Consider the following 6260-nt stretch of genomic DNA (forward strand, 5'->3'; position numbering starts at 1 on the left):
GCTCGGGAGAGGGTGACCTCCTCCAGCACCATGCCATCTGGCAAGGGAGTGAGACAAGAAGGGCCACCCCCACCTGCAGATGACATATGCCAGAGAGCCCAGGTTTGGCTCCATACTGTAGGAAGGAGATCTTGGTATACACACTGAGCTATGGGGTGCTGCTTCCATAATCCAAGGACTAATGGGCAGCTGGGTATGGAAGCTCAGGGCCTGTGAAAGCCTCTATTTCCAGAAGACCACAGTGTGGGGCTGGCAATTGCCACTCTAATGGCATATAGTGCAGGGCCAAGGAGAGCAGTTGCTTGCATTAGAATCCTGTGGGCAACTTATAGTCATCATGGGTGGTCCAGATACTGAAGGTGGCAGGAAAGGAGGTCACTAAAGCCTCTTCACTGAAGGAGTCTCTGAGGGCACTAACGGGAACACCTGTTGACTTTAATTTGGACAAATTCTAGAGCTTTTTGTTAGAGGGGGCCGCACCCAAGGTAGGCTAATTTGCAAGTATGAGCACAAATGGGTTTAAGTAAAATTTGTAGACAAGGAATGTGTTGCCTCAAGAACCCAAAAAGGACTAAAAGATTTTGGACTTCCTTAACAGGTGTGTTCCCAAAAATGTACTCAAAGGAGGATGTCATAAACATATTGTCATACCTGTACTCCTGAAAAGGTGGATGCGGGTAAGAGCCTGTCTGCAAAGATTGTGTGTGATGGCAGAGCTGTGTAGGTCCCTGGGGGTAATAAGGTAAAGTAGTACTGTGTCCCTCTGGAGGGGAAGGCAAACTGTGGCTGAGAGGCCATTGAAACAGGCAGAACATAATTGCTAAATCTATAAGAGCAAAGGACTTACTATGTTTAAATTTAATGGGATCTCTAGGTGTTTTAAGGATTCTCTATCTCCACAAATTCTCTCTGAATATTTTTCATTTCTAGCCACATAAAGTCACGTGTTTGTTGCTGTTGTTGCTGTTTCCATCAGATCACATGTGGTGTAGAGCTTCTGGCTGGTGACAGGGACAGGGAGCTCAGTGGCTCTGCCATCCTCATTCTCCAGGGAATGCCAGCTAACCTCCCCAGTGTTGGGATCCACACCCAATAAGTTCATTTTGACTGTGGCCTGGGTAGGGGCTATTGAGTTCTGCCATCCTCATTCTCCAGGGAATGCCAGCTAACCTCCCCAGTGTTGGGATCCACACCCAGTAAGTTCATTTTGACTGTGGCCTGGGTAGGGGCTATTGAGCCTCTTGATCATAAGATGAGTGCTTTGGCATGCTGGTGGGCAAAATGCAAATGTGCTGGATAGGGGTTTGGCACTGGGGAGGGCAGCTCAACACCAAATGCCTCTCCCTGCTGCACTATTGTTTTTTATCATCAGTGTCTGGGCCATCGACTGCCATGGATGTGCACCCTGATACCCTTAGGGTTCAGAAGAGCACAGGAGAGCAGCAGGGGAGGAAGTAGCACCGGACACATCGTCACCCTTGCCTGAATGCCCACCACTCTTAGGAGGCAACCAGGGAGTTCTTCGTACATCTTCCCAGAGTGCTGGCCTCTTTTTCCACATACAGCACAAAGGGTTGTCCCCAGAACTGTGAAGGGGACATACTTTCCTGAACAGTGTGTGTATGGCTGCCCCAAGCAGCCAGTGAGGGTCATGAGGCTAGATGCCATGACCCAAAGAGCTCTCGTCTGACCCCCAGGGAGTAAAACTCAAGCACCCACCACTTAGGGAATTTTGTTGTTGCTGCCCCCAGTTGGGAGCCATTGAGGCTACCTGGCAGACATAGGCCACACCTGATGGCACCCCACACCAGGATGTGTACAATTAACATTAGGCTGGGAAGAGATGGTAACACTTAACTGAAATAAGTTGAGCACAAGCTGGCGAGCAACTGGTAGTTATGTTCTAGACAGTCATTGCCACCTTATGAAACAAGTTAATTAGCAAAGGTACAGTTAGTTACAGCTGATCAGGTGTCCTCAGTTGAGGATGGACCATCCTGTTGGTGATGACAATTATTTTATTCACTGATCTTCACTCCATTGATGAGGGAGAGATTCTCACTGGGATTCCCACCCTAGAGACATGGGGATGGCTGAACACACAACACCTGAGACTGGACAAATAAGATCAATAGCAGTTTTTTAGTCACATAAACTCATGGCCCAGGGGACGCTGCATACCATGTAGGGTCGCACGGTGGTTGTGCTCCAGAACAGAGTGAAAAATGAGGGAGTGCAGGATGCAGGCTTTGTGGTAACAACTGAGTGGGGTGACCCCTGGTTTCCACAGAAGGATGTCATTGGCTTATCTGAATAATTCCTTGGGCTGTCAGGGAATTGAGGCCTGTTACTCAGGGATAAGCAGGCACAGTGTCTGGTCCCTGTGATAAGTAGGGTTGTTTGGCAAGGGGACCTTACCTATGGAAGCACAGGGGGAAGGAGGACATGGACTTCAGCCATTTGAGTTCTTCCTGAATTTACAAGAAGTCAAGAGCACACTTAATATGAATCTTAATTTCAAGCCTTATTAAAAGCTATTAAAAATATTTTTTTCTAGAACTAATACTTGAGTATAGCAATGTCACAAGATATAAAATAAACATTCAAAACTCAGTTGAATTTCTATATACTGGCAATGAACATGCAGACACCAAAATTAAAAATACATTTACAATTACTAATAAAAATTAAATACTTAGGTGTACATCTAACAGAACATGTATGGGACTTGTAAGCTGAAAACTATACAATGCTCACAGAAGAAATCAAAGATGTAAATAAACGAAGAGATATCATGTTGATGGATTAGAAGACTAAACAGAGTAAAGATGTCAGTTCCTTCCAAGTTGATATAAAGATTTGCAATTCTTATCAAAATCCCAGTAAGATTTTTTGTACGTATAGACAAAATTATTATAAAAGTTATATAGAAAGGCAAAGAAATTAGAATAGCTAAAACAACTTTGCTCCCACTTTATTCACCTTTTTCAGTCTACCCAATTTCAAAACTTATTATAAAGCTATAGTAACCAAGACTGCATAATATTTACAGAAGGATAGACATACATTATAGATCAATGCAATAGACAAGAGAACCCAGACATAGTCCCACACAAACATACCCAATTGATTTTTTGACAAAGGCAGAAAAGCAATTCAGTGCAGGAAAGATGGTCTCCTCAACAAGTTATAGTTATTTACAGCTTGTGAGGAAATCACAGGCCCAAAACTTGGGAAACAGGGCCAGCAAAGAAGCCAGAGAGTGGTTTGACTGAGGTACTACCAGGTGGTGATGAGAGGGAAGGGATAGTTTGCCCCCAGCTCACATGATACCTGCAAGCACCAGATAAGTTTCTTTCACCTTTCTGAATTCAGAAACCTGGACCTGAAATCTTTATTTTGCTGCTTCTGATTTATCAGCTCCATAGGCACTGGTGATTTTCCCATTAGCTCCCACACTACAAATTCAGGTCACTCTTACTTGAGTATAAAGGGCACAAGATTCCGGTACCCTTCCCATTAACATCATTTTCAGGCTATATAAGGTAGCAAGATGGCTCTCAGTAGCTCCAAACTTAACATCCTCCTACATTCAAGTCTGGCAGAAAAGAGAGCTCTTTTAAATTTAGCAACTTCCATTTAACTCCTGGGATTTTGATTAGACTAATCTGGTTACCACTCCCCTCAACAGCCACCCGTTAACATCCTCCTACATTCAAGTCTGGCAGAAAAGAGAGCTCTTTTAAATTTAGCAACTTCCTTTTAACTCCTGGGATTTTGATTAGACTAATCTGGTTACCACTCCCCTCAACAGCCACCCGCCCTGGCCCAGTGGCTAAGTGATTTTGTCTGCTGATTGGCCAGGCCTGGATAAGTTTCCACCCCCAGAGTCAGGCATAGTGTCTCACCTCATCCATGTGAACTGAAAGAAGAGAGATTTAGTTCTGCAGAAGAAAGGAATACTGAATAGCCAAAGAAACAAATATTCACTATAGCTTCTTGGGGAGAAATCCCATGGTGAATTCCCCAATATTGATGTTCACGGGGCTTTTACACTTCAGTGTCTCTTTTCTTGAATTTGTCAGAGGATGCAGAGTAGTTGGCAGTGATCCTTCTCTAGCCAGGACCCTTCTCAAGGACGACTCCTGCACTGTCTCCTACTTAAAGGCACCATGCAGCCTGAGAGGGCTATGCTTGCCACCTCCAGACTTCAATTCTGTGTCATAAACTTCCAGACCCTCAACCAGGAGCTTAAATGGAACTAGCTGGTCCTGCAAAGCAGTTGCAGGAAGTCTTTGGGGTGGCCCTGAGTGAAAAATTGACCAAACGCCTTTGAATCACCAGCTTTTCTGAATCAAAAGCTCATCAAACAGAGGTGTTTGCTTGTTAAACTGCAGAGATATGTCGATGCATCTGCTTCTACCTCCTTTCAGGCACCTCCGGTGTCACCATCCAGATCTATGGGACTGACATCTTATACTACTTGCTGTTGACACTTTTTACCCACAAAAACCTGTGGAATGTGTACACTGCCAAGCCGAGAGACTATGCTCATTCAGTGGTTTGCATGACTCTGTTGGCAGAGGACCACTCCAAGAAAATGGTGTATTTCATCCCATCACCTCCCCTGGAAAATCTCCCTAACCTCAGCCATTCTCCACTGTCTTGTCTACCTTGGGGACCAATGAGCTCTTATGCCTCCATTGAATAAGCAAGCAAGCTTGTGATATTTGATCTCACCGCAAGGTGTGTGTCCTGGGTTTTTGTTGCTGTTTGTTTATTTTGCTTTTTTAAAAATGGGTGTGATTCAAGGTTCTTAAAGGTTTGAGTATATTTGTTCCCTGCTCCCAACACCTGACAGAAAATAAAATGGAATATACAAACACTTCTTTTTTGTCTAGAAAATGTTTTATAGTAAATCCATAGGGCTGGCCAGTTAGCTCAGTTGGTTAGATTGCAGTGTTAAAACATGAAGGTCAGGGGTTCAGATACTTGTACTGGCCAGTGGTCCAATAAATAAACAAATAAATCCAGTACAAAATGTATGTACTGAACATCTTGAATATGCATAATAATGAAAAAAGCACCTGTGAAAAAAAGCACCCACTCCAATCTGAGAAAGTGAAGAGGTGTCTATGTCCTCCTTCCAGTAGTCGTTTTCCCTGCCCTCCTGTGTCCTGCCCTCCCCACTCCCTAGAGGTCACCAATATCCCATTTTGTCCACTTGTGTGTTGCTGTAACAGAATACCTGAAAATGGGTAATTTATAAAGAGAAGAGGTTCATTTGGCTCACGATTCTGGACAGCTGTATTTGGCATGGGCATCAGCCTGCTGCTACTCTTGGCGGAAAACTGCAGGACAGCCAGCAGGTACAAGGAGACCACATGGTGACAGGAAGCAAGAAAGAAAGAGAGGGGAGGTGCCAGTCTTTTAAACAACCAATTCTTTTGTTATTAGAGTGAGAAGTCACTCACTAATCGCCCCCCCCCCGCGGAGGTCATTAACCTATTCATGAGGGATCCCCCCCCATGACCCCAACACCTCCCCACACTTCCACATTGGAGATCAAATTTCAACATGAACTGTGGGGATCAAATATATCCAAACTATATTATCCTGATTCCTCCTCCCCGCCCCAATTCCTTTGCTTTTTTGTATAGTATTTTACCACATACGTATGTTTCTCTTAACAACATTAGTTTTGCTTGGTTTGAACTTTACACAAATGTTATTCTATTTCCTTCTTTCAGTGAACATCATGTTTCTGAAATTCAGCTGTTGATGCTTGTACCTGGAAGCTCTAGCGCATTCATTTTCACTGCTACATAGTTTTCCATTGTGTTTGTTTTCCACACACCACTTCCTTTCACAACATTTCAAATGCGATTATGTTTGCAAAAACCGTAGCAGAGTCAGCACTCCAAAATAATTTGTTAAATTGGTGAATGACACCGAGCCCAGACTGAATGTAACAACTTACCCTTGTTTCTTCTGACTGGATTCTCTGCCCTTCCTCCCAAGGCTGAAGATCCTGCTAGCTCTTCCGCCCTGGGTTAATTACAGTTATAAAATTTTGTGACCAGCAATAAGAAAGCAGGAGGCCCTGCCCAAAGCGCCTACACTACACTTCCCAGAAAGCATTGCGGCGCTCTCTTACGTTATTTCAGTTAACTTTCTCCCAAGGAGAACCTCCGTCCGGGTTGCGTGGGCGGGTCCAAAGGAGTTCTCCAATGAGCATCTCCGTAGGCTGAGAGGGCGGG

The 6260-nt window shown here is 44.3% G+C and overlaps 1 protein-coding gene across 1 annotated transcript in view; it reads left to right on the forward strand.

Annotated features, from left to right (window-relative positions):
• LCMT1 (leucine carboxyl methyltransferase 1) overlaps nucleotides 1–6260 on the forward strand; it is a 56760-nt gene that overhangs the window by 1495 nt on the left and 49005 nt on the right. The window lies entirely within an intron of this gene.

Source organism: Galeopterus variegatus, unplaced genomic scaffold (genome assembly GCF_000696425.1).
Source record: "Galeopterus variegatus unplaced genomic scaffold, G_variegatus-3.0.2 Scaffold411, whole genome shotgun sequence".
Lineage (NCBI taxonomy): Eukaryota > Metazoa > Chordata > Mammalia > Dermoptera > Cynocephalidae > Galeopterus > Galeopterus variegatus.